General features: G+C 30.4%; 1 protein-coding gene across 1 annotated transcript in view; it reads left to right on the forward strand.

Moving 5' to 3' along the window:
* The first annotated feature begins 1,524 nt into the window (after positions 1-1,524).
* LOC111686678 (putative neural-cadherin 2) overlaps positions 1,525-14,933 on the forward strand; it is a 358,230-nt gene continuing 344,821 nt past the window's right edge. The window contains exon 1 of the mRNA XM_046946650.1: positions 1,525-1,561. The gene's annotated coding sequence lies outside the window, so the exon portion shown is untranslated. The remainder of the gene's footprint in view (positions 1,562-14,933) is intronic.

Here is a 14,933-nt window from a genome sequence, read left to right on the forward strand (position 1 = left end):
CAAGTTCATTTACTGCTCAATTGTCCATTTTTTAACAAGCCAGACTAGTCCACCTTTTTTTACAAACCAATCAAGTTTGTCTATACATTACTTTTCATATCTGTCTAAACGTAATAATGTGTAACATGTAGATTTCATTAAAATTTCTTTTACATCACTTACAATGTATTTATAAATGTTATTTTCTTTTTGTTTGCCTCTAACAACTGTGACAGCATATTTGAATGAAAAAATTAGAGAAAAAACATCAAGTGCTAATAGAGATAATTTTGTACATAATCTTTGCTGAACATAATTAGAGAAATTTGTTTAAAGAGATTAACATTTCAAAGGTTGTTACAAATAAAATAACAAGGACATTTTTAAGACATTTTAACACTTAACGAAGAATGTTAATACTGTCTGCAAATAAATTGTGGATGAAGGAAATTTCTAAATTTTATGATTCCTGTCATATTTTAAGCTGTATTTGGTCAAACAATAATTTTAAATACAAGATTTTCATTTGTATTTTAAGTCATGGAATTTTTTAACATTTGTAAATTTATAAATCTGAACATTTTAATATTAAATGAAAATCACAATTTTATATATTTAATTTTTTATTTATAACTGAAGCAAAAAAAATCCATAATTGATTTTTTTGTTAAATAAATTTGATGGCATTATTTAAAAAAAAAGAGTAATAAATTTGCATATTAATAATAAAATTATTATCCATACTATATTTACCTCCTAGAAACAGAGTAAGTTTGTGAGAGAGAAAGTAATCATTTAAATACATATTTAACATATTTATTAATTTCGAAAACATATTAACAACTCATACTCATAATATAAACGCGGTATTGCCTTTAAATAAATTCAAATATATATATATATGTACATTAGGGTGGTCTCAAAATGAAAGATGCTGATGTTAACATCGAAAATAAAAATTTAGTTCATTTTAAGTAACTTTTTCTCAAAATATTTGTCTTAAAAGTTCTTTTATATGATTTTAAATTTTTATATGTTTTATTTGCTAAAATTATGAAAAATTATCATATAAACCTAAAAAGGTCCTTTTTACACGTTGATCCATCCCACTAGATATTGACGCCAGGACAAAAATTTGGATGAACGGTAGCAAAGAAAGAATCAGTTAAACTTTCACTTTTGTTGGTAACATTGACACCTTGGTTTTCCTTCATACGAAAGGGGGCCACCCTATCGTAGAAATATTTTCAAATAATCTCATACGTAATTGCATTTATAGAATTTCAAAAAAACCTTAAAGTATGTGTGAATTAATTTTTGCATATGTATATGTTTAATATTGTGTGTGTATTTGTGGTATTTTCACAATATTATAACCAGGTATTTTTTAATAATTAAAGAGTCGACAATATTAATTAATTTTTTTTTAAATATTAAAACGGTAAAATTATTTCACAAAATTTATTTTTTAATTTAAATTTACACTTAAAAATAAATAATATTTTAATTTAAAAACTAATATACATTTTTATTTATTTTATATTTTCAGATTATTTTTAACAAATGACTATAAGTTAATCAGGTATGTCTTTATTACAGATATTGTGTTGTCTTAAGTACCGATATTAAATATTAAAACTAATTTTAATTTATAAGCACCAAAAAAGTCCCCTTTTATAGTTTATCCCTTAGACCGTTCCCTACATACTTTTCAGATGTTGTCTCGGAATTTTGCTCACGATTTTGCTAATTTTAAATAGCACTCTTCCCTAACGTGTGTCTGACAGAATTATTAAAGATTCGGATCTCGCAGATATCTGGGGTCTTCCAGAAACCTGGTTTTAACTACTCACAGGCATATGTGCAGGCAGTCAGATAGACAGACAGGCTAAATCGACTCCGCTATATATGAGGATCCGGAGTAAAGATTACTTATAGGGTCAAAAAATTATATAACGATGAAGAGTATAATTAACAATTTTGTGCATGTTTTTGCAAAAGAACATTTTTAAAATTTTACAGGAGAAGCAATAAACTATTTTTATTTAAAAGTTTATTTCTATCAACGAGATTTATTTGTAGTAAATAAACATATTGATAGTTGACAATGGCGTATATACAAATGGATAAATTGGACTTTTTACCTTTAATATTTAAATGTTTTTGTAGATAACGCCTTTTATTTTTTGTCAATAAAATGGCTAACTATTGTCGGCGAAATAGCCTATTGTCAATTCTATTGCCAAGTATTTTATTTGGAAGTTCATTGAATATTGAATATACAGGCTAGTATATGGACTATCAAATTTACAATCTATAGATGAATCTATTAAATAGATTAGTCTATGCGCTAGTCTAGGCAATTGACTATATTATTGCCTAATATGTAGTATATTAACTGGCCTATTCCACAATCTAACTATTGTCTATTCCTATTAAACAATTGACTACAAATAGTTAATTGATGGCATATAGACAAATCTTTTGAATAATTTATTGTCTGTCTATCTTATGTTTTAACTTATAAACCAGCCAATGAAATAATTTGGAAAAACTCAGACTTTTCTCCATCACATCAGGTATTTCAGATACCGTGTCACGAAATTTGAGAAAATGCCATTTTGGGACTTTTTTTAAGATGTTATAACAGCGCTAAGATATGGTAAAATATTATAATGTAATGTATACATTATAATCTTTTTGTAAAATTAAATCGAAATGTACGAAAAAATATAGTTTTTTTTTTTGATTCAGAAGGTGATTAAGACACAACGTTAAAGGAATACTCGGACTTATAAATATTTCTAGCATAAAAATTCCAGATAACATATAAAAAAAAACTAAAATCGAAAAGTAGGCCAGAAAATTTTTTCAATCAATTGAAAAATTAATTGAATCAATAAAAAATGTAATCAACTTTGTACACTAAGGTTTCATACAATGATATAATTAAGACAAGATGATGTTATAGTCGAGCAAAGTAGACGATATAATACTTTAAACTTGTATACGAATAAAATGTAATTTAGTTTTCATAATAAAGCATTTAAGTTGAATTGCGCCTTGCCTCAGATATACATAAGCCATTTATTGTTTAATAAAACTGTGGATATTTATTTAATTTTTTGGGGGCTTTTTATAGGGGATAGAGTCAAATGTTTAAAAGCCCTATTCAGGGGTACAGTTGTATGGGGGCCAGGTGAAATAATGGACCGATCTTAAGCATTTTCAATAGGGTTTGTCCCTGGGGCAATAGCATATCATGTACCAAATTTTATTGAATTATCTTCAAAATTGCGACCTGTTGTTTGATTACAAGGTTTACATGGAAAAACGGATAGATCGACGGACGGACAGACAGACGGATGGACATGGCTTAATTGACTCAGGAAATAATTCTGAGCCGATTAGTATACTTAAAAGTGGGTATACGACCAATATTATTGTGCGTTACAAACATCAGCACAAACCCAATATACCACCCCACTAAAGTGGTGTAGGGTATAATCCCCACTAAATTATATAAATAGAAAACAAGTATGAATTTATAGTCGGACATTGCCGACCATATGATACCCTACACCAGTCAGTATGTTAAAATTTTGAATTTTTTTAAATAAAGCATTTAATTTGTTTTATTGTGGAATAGTTTTACTTATTGTAAAAGAGTATAAAAAAAGAGTATGTGCCAAATTTCATCAAATTATATTGAAAATTGCGACCTGTAGCGTGCGCACAAAGTTTACATGGACACACACACAGACAGACAGACGGACGGACGGACAGACGGACATAGCTAAATCGACTCAGAAAGTGATTCTGAGGCGATTGGTATACTTTAAGGTGGGTCTAGAACTAATATTTTTGGGTGTTAGAAACTTCAGCACAAACGCATAATACCCTCCCCACTACAGTGGTGTAGGGTATAAACATGGTATTTGAAAATAAACTACCGATAATGTATGTATTGTATTTATAACCGTGCAACCTCTGGCCATTGAAAAATCCTTTTACGTTGAACCCCTAGTACTACGTATCTGTGGATTGTTTAATGTACAATTTCTACCTGTTTTAGTAACACTTTGTAATTATTTAAACATAATGCAGTTACTCGTTTTTATATAGAGCACCCTGAGTGTATGCGGTATTGATATAAATTCCTTTTTTCATAACTCTCAGTATTCAATTAACCGAACGAATTAACTCATCATTGTGTGCAGTTTTATGTTTTATTATGGTATTGTTTTTGTACCCTACATCAATAGCAAGAACACTATAGGTTTATGATAAGGTTTGAAAACAAATATAATAGAAATATTCTAATATGTACTAATCGATAAATGTAATAATTCCGTTAGTGATTCGGTAACTAGGCGAAAACTGATGGGTAAAGCATTTTATGTGATAATAGCTTCCCATAAAATGTGTTATAAAAATTCCTTATATAAGCGTAGAGTATCATATAGTCTAACTTGATAAGAATTATATATTTATATGTTTTTTTTTTTTAATTTGTAGGTTGATTTATTCACCATTTTATACATTGTAATATTTATAAAAAATGGTATTTGCAAATGATATTTACCATTAAATTGTTGTTACATTTAAAGTTAATTGAATATGCAGAGCGAAAAAAAGACGTCATTTAAAAACATTGTTTGCCAGAGTATGAATGTAAAATGAAAATAACAAATTTATATTTACAATATTATATTGACTTTTTGTTGCTGATAATATTGATTTACAAAGAAACAAATTAAAAAGCAAATATGTATTTATATATTAATTGAATGCTAATAAGTGTGTTTGCAGAATGCAACAGACAGCGCTCAACAATGTGTATTAAAAATTACTGAAACTTATTTTTCGCAAAAGCTTTGAAATGCGTTTTCATGTAATAATACAAGTGTTCGAATAATAATTTAAAATAATATTTGTATTAAAAATTAATTAAATTAAACCTGCAAATGCTATATGTAGCAAATCAATTAAATTAAAAGTGAAAATATGTAGAGCTTAAATTAAATTTAAGATTTTTAAGGAAAAATTCAACAATGAATAATTAATCCTTATTATTTATAACAACATGTAATAATGATACATATTTCAAACTACATCGCATGATTTTTTACACACAATTTTAATTAATATTCTCAAACTTTTATGTAAATATAATTTCTTTTAATAAATTGTTTTTTTATTTAAAACCATTCGACTGTACATGAACCAAAGACTTTAATAAACCTCTTAATATTTATATAAACATACATATATAACAATTATGTAAAAAAAAACATATACAATAAAACATGATGTAAAATTTTACCTGCAATTAAAAATCATAAATAAAATACACAGCAAACATAAATAATCAACCTGCTAACTTTTTTCCGTTAAGAATTTATTATGTACGTTTTTTTAATAAAATATTGGAAAAAACTGCATCAGAGTTTATTGAGATTGTAGCATATAACGGAATATATAAACATAAACAATACATGAATAGCAGCAATAAAACCTGCAAATAGTGGTGCAACAAATCAACTACAACAGCTACAACAATAACGACAATTTTAACAATAGTAACCAAATACAACATATACATAAATAAAAGATACATACGTACACGAATGTTACGGTTTTAAGGATTGGATATATGCAACGAAATATCCACAAACATACATTAAGGTGTTTCGTTTTTGGATGAAGAAATATTAACTGAACTAGAACTGAACTAGAACTGAACTAGAACTGAACTAGAACTGAACTAGAACTGAACTAGAACTGAACTAGAACTGAACTAGAACTGAACTAGAACTGAACTAGAACTGAACTAGAACTGAACTAGAACTGAACTAGAACTGAACTAGAACTGAACTAGAACTGAACTAGAACTGAACTAGAACTGAACTAGAACTGAACTAGAATTGAACTAGAACTAGAACTGAACTAGAACTGAACTACAACTGAACTAGAACTGAAATAAAACTGAAATAGAACTGAACATTCAGTTTATGAACATTTTTATAGTTCTCAGGAAATGCACTCACAAACACACTTAATATAACATACATAAGTAATGAAGAATGAATGGTATTCGAAACATACACGTACTACGAATTTTTATACTACACACATATGTACACATACGTAGATGAAGCTTTTTATGCCATACGTATTAACTGCTCATAGCAAGTGTAAATTGTATATATGTATTCAGATTTTTAAATAAAAATAAATTAAAAACAAGAGAGAATGTTATTTTCGGTTGTGCAGAATCTCATATACCCACCATCAAACCGTATGTCGTAAAAGGAAAGCTCCCTTATTTTTTTAAGAACTTCAGCGCTATACTCTATATTTAGAAGTAAGAAAAACTTGTATTTTAATAACCAAAAAAAACTTTTATAACGTCTGAGGTCAGTTGTAGAGTAGTACTAATAAAATTCGGACTGAAAAATTATGTTCCGACGTATATAGATTTATATAGATTTTCATCGCTGCACTAGTAATTTTTTTAATCCGCCTCATCAGATACAGTAAATTATTTTTATACCCTCCACCACCATAAGTGGTGATTACGGGTATATATCAGTTTGTCGTTTTGTGTGTAACACTAAGAAATATTCATATGAGACCTAACAAAGTATACATATTTTTGAGTCGATCGATATATGTCTGTCTGTCCTTCTGTCTTACGTTAAAACGAAGCAATGGAACTCCACAAAATTCATTCAAAATATTCACTGATATCCTAAGCAGTTTAGTGTTGAAAATCCGCAAGATCAGTGAAAAAGTTTCAGAGTTATGTGTAAAAATTTAAGACAACCTAAAAAATGGCGATTTTTCACATATTTATTTGTATATTTTACAAAAACTACTGCAGATAATTTGATAAATTTTGTCAGAGATACATCTATTGGTGCCAGAGTTAACATTGTTAAAAATCGGTTTACGATTTTATATACCTCCCATACAAATGTACATATTCCCGGAAAATGGGTTTATTTTTAATAACTTCCGTTACAATATCGATATTTTCACAAAATTTTACAAATTAAAGTTTTATGTTAATACAATTCATATCAGAGAAAAAAATTTCCATCGGTCCACAATTGGTCATAGCTCCTATACAAGGTCCCCTCCCGAAAATGACTTAAACGCTCAAAACTCATTACCTAATTAAGATATTTATAAAAAAAAATTCTACAAATATTATGTATATAAAAGTAAATGTTACCGTCAAACTTTCTTCTGATCGGTCCACAATTTCTCGTAGCTTCTACACAATGTCCCCTCCCTAAAATCACTTAAAAGCTCATTACTCGCTATCTAATTAATATATTTATACAAAATTTACCAAAAATATTACTTTTATATACTTAAATGTTACCGTAGCATTTTTTCCGATAGGTCCACAATTGGTCATAGCTCTCATACAAGGTTCCCTCAAGAAAATCACTTAAACACTCATAACTAACCTAATTAAGGTAACATTTTTGTAGATAATCTTTTTCTACATAAATGTTACCATACAATTTTTTTCCGATCGGTCCACAATTGGTCATAGCTGCCATAAAAGGTTCTCTTTAATAAACTATTTATACAAAATTTGGCAAAAATATCACATATATAGACAAAAATGTAACCGTAAGTTTTTTTTTCCATTTGGAGCACAATTTGTCATATCTCCTATATAAGGTCACTTAAACGCACCTAACTTTTCCTATCTAATTAGGATAAAATTATTACTTTTATGCATAGAAAAATTTCGTTCAGTCCACAATTCGTAATAGCTTCCGAACAAGGTTCTATTTTCAAAAACACTTAAATGCATGCAACTCATTGCCAAACTTTTATATACAGAAAATATACTTCAAATTTGTTTAACTATCATAAATAATTGTTCGTTATTCCCATCATTTTCGAAAATTACGTAAGCACTTTTTACTCATTACCAAATAATGTTTTGCACAAATAAATCTTTTTTATCTTCAAAAATGTTACCGTCAATTTCTTTATCTGATCGGTCTATCGAAAGTAGCTGGTGGAGTGTATTTAAGTTTCGGCACGGCCACATATAGCACTCTAAATGTCCATATTAAACATTTTTTTTAAGTTGATACGTAATTTTCTGAAGGGGGCTTACATAAAAGATTTTTGCTCGCTAGGAACTTAATTGTGTCAAATTTTATTGCTATATTCGTAATGAGCGTTAAAGTTATTTTCTGAGGGGGATCTTGTATGGGCGGTAGGGTCTATTATGGATCTATCCTCACTAAATTTGGTAGAAAGATTTCGGATCATATACTTTTGTATTTGTAATTTAATCTTTATACTCGTACTTATAAAAAAGTTAAGACCGTAAGAGCTGTTGTGAAGGTTAACTTTAATGGGGGCTATTCAAAAATGTGGACTGATAATGCCTATTTGCAATACCAAACAAACCTTAGCAATAGAGAATATTTGTGCAAAATTGTGCAACTGCTTAGCTCTTTCTGTGTATTCCCTATGCGATTTAAACAGACAGACGAACAGACTGACGGACTTGTCTAGATCGTCTTAGAATTTAATATGGACCCAGAATATATATACTTTTGTGGGTTTATGACCGCTATTTCAATGTGTTACAAACGGAATAACAAAATCAATATACCCCCATATTTTTGATGGTGGGTATAAAAACTATACTCATACACATATAAATAAGGAATTTTTAACAAATTGTAGGCCAAAAGCGATTATACAGTGTCATACATATGGCAGATAACGCTGATGATGATGTTGGTTTTCAAATGGTTATTTATGCATGTTTTGGAATTGTATGCCCATAGTGTATATGGGCTTAAATAAAATGGCTTAAATAAAATTGAGTACGAAGAGTTAAAATTTTATTTGTATTTTATTTTTACAATCGTTAATGAAAGATCTAAAAATATTTTCTGTGTATGGAGATATTTTTATTGGAATATGATACCCATAATATATTTTGATTAATAATCAGCTACATAACCGCAAAATTTTCAAGACTTTTACATTTATCCTGTGCGTTGCTCATTTTGGCCATCACTTGTTGAAGTGTTTTTTTTTATTAAATGTGTTGTTGTAAAATTATTATGTGTTGTTGTAAAATTATTATACAAATGATATAAAATTCTGACCAAAATATAGCCTCTATTACCATCAGTGTTGATAGAGGGTATATATAACTTTGTCATTCCATATGTATGAGTAAACGGGGAAAAAAATTGTGAATTTCCTTAAATTTTTTACACACAATCATATATGCAAATTATTGAATCTCTAGAAAGAAAAAGAATCTCTAGAAAGAAAAAAAAGAAAAAGAAAATAGTGTTTTTAATGTTCTATAAATGTTTCATTTGTGCCAGATTTATTTAAAACATGGGGTTTGAGAAAACTTATTTGCACAAACATTTGATCAGTATAGAAGTGGTGGATGGTATTTAAGATTCGGTACAGACAAATATATCACTCTAACTTGTTTTTTTTTTTCAAATAAATTTGCAATTAATATGTTCATACAAAAGTCGAAACAATTAAATTCAACACAATCATTTACGACATCCTGATTACTTAAAAAACAATAAAGTTGTATAAAGGAATAAATGTATAGCAGAATATCGGTGATCACAGCAGGATACTTATTTATTAATCCCAGATTTTGAGAAGATACTTATTTGAGAGTGGACAAAGCGGCTGCGGCCCTATACTCATGTAGGAGAGCAATAGGCAAATCCTAGGGTATTAATCATAAGAATACCAAATGGCTCTTAGACATGGTAGTTAAGCCCATACTGATGTATGGAGCACTCGTCTGGTGGAAATCCCTACTATTGGACGTCCACCGAAAGAGATTTCAAGGAATCCTTCGCGCAGCGGCGCTAATGATAATAGGTGCCCTTCGTACCACTCCATCAAAGGCTCTCTTTGTCATGATGAATTGGTTACCTGTTGATCTAATGGCTCAGGAGGTTGCCCTCAACTCAGCGATTAGACTCAGTACAATCGGTAGGTGGCATATGACAAGTCAGGCCACTCTACCATAATCAACTTCCTAGGAGCAATGCCAGGAAACATTGATTATTGCACCCCCAAACCATCTTTTGATAGAAGCTTTTCAGTGTCGATTCAACACGACCCAAATGAGATGGAATCTATCCTCCGTGACGGTTCGTATCAGGTCTTCACCGATGGCTCTAAATCGAAAGATGGCGTAGGTGGTGGCTTCTATATTGCACATACTGGATCGGAAGTTTTTTTTAAACTTCCTGACCAATGTAGCGTACTTCAGGCTGAACTATCAGCCATAAAACGGGCTGCAAACTGGCTCAGGTTCTATCGAATATATCAGGTAGATATTCGAATTTATACCGACAGTCAGGCTGCCCTAAGGGCTATAAGTGGTGTTTATACAACATCACACCTGGTCCTAGAATGCCGGGCATCTCTAAACGAGATGGCGAAACATTCCACAGTGGGACTGTATTGGATTCCAGGTCATCGACAGATACCTGGTAATACCATCGCGGACTCTCTTGCGAAAGTGGGTTCCTCACTAGCGACAGAGTACACCGACAATTTCGTTGACATTCCGCTTTCAAGCTGCAAACGCTCGATTCGCGAAAGACTCCACGAGCTTGCGCAACACAGATGGTCGACTGAGGCTACCTGTAGACTGGCGAGGATCATGTGGCCGTCATATGACCCACGAAGATCACGAGTCCTAATTCAGTTTCCGAGAGCAAATCTTCGAAACTTGATTGCAGTAGTGACTGGCCACTGGCCTTTTGGGCTCCATACTAGGAGACTAGACCTTCCTAGTAATGACTTCTGCAGAAGCTGTCAAGACGAAGAGGAAGAGTACTGTTCACTTCCTCTGTCAGTGTCCTGCCCTAGCGGAGCATAAATCGAATCTGCTAGGAGCCAATGTCATGCACGATTTAACGGATCTATTTGTGGCTGACATCCGAAGGATAGAATCCTTTATTCGTGCGACAAAATGGTTTGGATAGGAAACCAGAGTAGATGGGTCGAAGTGTAATAATACGCCGACCGTTTTCTTTCTCTTTCCAGGTACCACAAAGGGATCACAACATGGACCCAAGTGTGCCCCTAATGCGAACTGCAAGGGACAGCCAGCTAACCTAACCTAACCTAAACTATTTGAGCGCTCATATTTCTTTCATTATTCAACAATGTAATGTAATTTATACTACTAAAGGATCTCTTTTACTTTAGATTTCACTCGCAGTTATGGCACAATGAATACAATGAATGAAAATAAGTTATCACAATTAAAAGTTAAGAACGATAGATTAAAACATAGAGATATAGAGATAAGATATTGGACAAGTGTCGCTAGTTTTGCGTTCCTTTTAAAGAGTAAGTCTACATTTCATCTAGTTTTTAAGGACCTATCTAATGAAGTGTCGCACTGTTGATATTTTGGTACAAGTACCAAGTATTGCATGCACTTTTTTAACTTTAGGGGATTTCTCGTTGCCCATGGTTTGAAGATTTGCACACATTTCATTCAGCAGACTTTCATTCATCATTTCATTACTCATCACCCCAACTTTTGTATCCAAGCAACATATAAATGAATGAAATATGCCAGAATTCCTTTTATGCCATGAGGCTTATGAGAAATATTTCAATTATGTTTAAAATTTGTCCCTTAGAAAAAAATGTCCAAATTTTATTTCAATTTATATTTATGTGTACAAAATAACTGTTGTATGACTTATTTGCGTGAAATAAAGTTATTTAATACTTGAATAAATATAAAGAAAATCTATAATTTTGTAAAATTATGTGCATCGATTGTTTGAAAAAAAATGTTTTTTATTATATAAAAATCTATAATGTATAGGTAATTTTACAAAAATTAATCCATATAAATTAAAATTAAATTTTCAGGATATCACTAATATTAAATTTTAACAATTTTTTCTGTCCAAATTGCACAATTAATGTTTTCCTATTAAACTTTATGTTGCAACACACTTAAAATACATCATTTACTAACCAAAAATCAACAATTTAACATAAATAGCGTAGCGTACATTTCAGCATATTATACAATTCAACAACTTTGTGTTTTGATAAAATTCATTATTTCCGAAAAAAGTTTTTTCTCACAATTATAACTAAGCAATTGCATGTTCAATTGCCATATTTATTGCAGCATGTTTATTTGTTTTTATATTATTTATATACAAGTTTAGTTGGTGGTCAAATATTTTCACATTAAACTGACAACAATTTTTGTTTTGTTGTTTTTAGTTGTATTATTTTTCAAATATTTATAAATATATCAAAAAGAGAAAAAAAATAAAACATTTCAGTTCATTCAACCAAAAACAATTGATAAAGTTATTGCAACAATTGAGTATTTGATGGTTAGAAAATAAAAATTAAAAATAGATAACTAAATGTTAATAAAATTAAATTGAAAACTAGTTGAAAATAATTATGGAAATAAAAAAGGGGGTTTCTCTGCAATATGAAATGGACTACTGACTTATTTCATGAAAACAAATAATGTCATGCGTATGATAGATATTTAAATTTCGTGGTAATTAAATATCACTCATACGTTCACCTATAACAGCCCCGACTCATTGTACAGCTTATATAATATTTTTAAATATTTCGGTATTTCGTAAACAATATAAATTATAACAACTAAGAGTCTGTAGTCAGGCGTGGCCGACCGAATGATACCCTACACTTTTCACGAATATTAAATGTGATTCATTTTGAATAATTAAGCATTAATGTTGAATTTTGCATTGATTCTATATTTATTGACGAATAACTAATTTACTAAAAGAAGCCATAATATAGTTTTATGTAAGAGATAATACTTAATGAGGTTCAATTATTATGAAATTCTGCAAAGTCATTTAGGCTTGTATAAAACACAGTTGTGTCACTTTTGGATAAAATACAAGTACATATACATATATAACAGTTAAAATAAGTTGATTTTAAACATCTATTACAGTTGAAATAATACAACGATTTCAAACATCTATAACAGCCTCCAAGAAAATGTAGATAAGAGTATCTAATATCCAACTGCGAGCTGCAGCGTGCATAAATGACGGACAAAATTTCATCGAATTAGAAAAAGATTGTAAACCGCATACGTATACTTAAGAAAGTATATATTTGAGTGTTACAAACATCAGCACATTGTGCCGTTTTAACAAATATCGAAAGTGTTATTTAAAAGAAGTTATCGAAGTAGAAGGTCGATCCTCATAAAATTTATTTATTGTTTATGTAAAACTACTTTGTGTCAAATTTCATAGTAATACTTATGTATATTTATCTGTGAATTTTGGATATTTAAGTAATTTAAAACTTTTTCAATAACATTTGTCCTTAGTAAGAATGGAGTACGTGCCAAATTTCATCATATTATCTTAAAAATTGTGACTTGTTTATATGGACGGATGGACAGACGCACATAGCTTAATCGACTCAAGGAGTGATTCTGTACCGATTGGTTTTATTTAAGGTGGGTGTAAGATCAATAATTTTATGTGTTACAAACATCAGCATGAACTAATAAAACCTTTCTCAATATCGAGTTGCAGGGTCTAAATATTAAAACTTTTTTATTATTTAGGTTATAATATAGTTTTAATATGTTTTCCTTATTTACCTTAATAAATTTACACATATTTCTTATTATTATACCCACCATCAAAAAAGATGGGGGGTATATTGTTTTTGTCATTTCGTTTGTAACACATTGATATATTCGTCTAAGACCCATAAAAGTATATTTATTCTGGGTCCTTATTAGATTTTAAGACGATCTAGCCATGTCCGTCCATCTGTTTGTTGAAAACACGATAGAGTAGATAGCGATGGAAGTAGATAGCGAGCTGAAATTTTGCACAGATACTTATAGTTGATGCAGTTTGTTTGGTATTGAAAATGGGCAATATCGGTCCACGATTTCGCCTAGCCCCCATATAAGGCCCCCTTCAGAAAATGACTTTATCGCCCATATCTAGCTAACAGAAGCATCAATAGCGGTGAAATTCGGCACAAACATGTTTTATGGGGCCATAAGTCTCTTCGCAGAATCTTATATAAAGTCCCCTTCAGAAAATGACTTTATCGCTCATAACTGGCTAAGAGAAGCACCAATAGCGTTGAAATCCGACACAAACATGTTTCATGGGAAGATAAATCTCTTCGTAGAATTTTATAAGGATCGGTCCAAAATTGACCCTACCCCACCATATAAAGTCTCCTTCAGAAAATGACTTTATCGCTCATATCTGTCTAAAAGAAACACCAATAGCTGTGAAATTCGGCACAAACATGTTTTATGGTAAATCTCATGGTAGATTTTTATAAGGATCGTTCCAAAACTGACCATACCCCCCATATAAAGTCCCCTTTAGAAAATGACTTTAGCGCTCATAACTGGCTAAGAGAAGCACCAATAGCGGTGAAATTCGGTTTTATGGGAGCATAAATCTATTCGTTCATTACTGACTCAAAAAGCGCTAAAATTCTACATAAACAAGTTTCGTGCGAGCAGAAAGCTCCCTGTTAAAGTGGGCAATATCGGTCCACGTTTTTGCCTAGCCGTTATATAAGGTCTTTCAGTGGCTTAGAATATCTTAAAATATCTTCATAAAATTTTATAAGTATCGGTTCATATAAAGTCCCCTTCAGAAAATGACTTTAATGCTTATATCTGACCTTAAGAAACATATATAGCAATAAAATTCGACATAAAAAATTTTATTGGAACTAAAGTGATTTTCTTTTAACTCAAAAATGTTAACACACCAGTAAAATTCTACATAAACAAGCTTTTTGAAAGCTAAAAGCTCTGTATCAAATTTTAGAAGGACCGTTCCTACTAACCTAATCCCCCTTGTAAAGCCCTCTTCAAAAAA

The sequence above is a fragment of the Lucilia cuprina genome, chromosome 2, assembly GCF_022045245.1.
Source record: "Lucilia cuprina isolate Lc7/37 chromosome 2, ASM2204524v1, whole genome shotgun sequence".
Taxonomy (NCBI): Eukaryota; Metazoa; Arthropoda; class Insecta; order Diptera; family Calliphoridae; genus Lucilia; species Lucilia cuprina.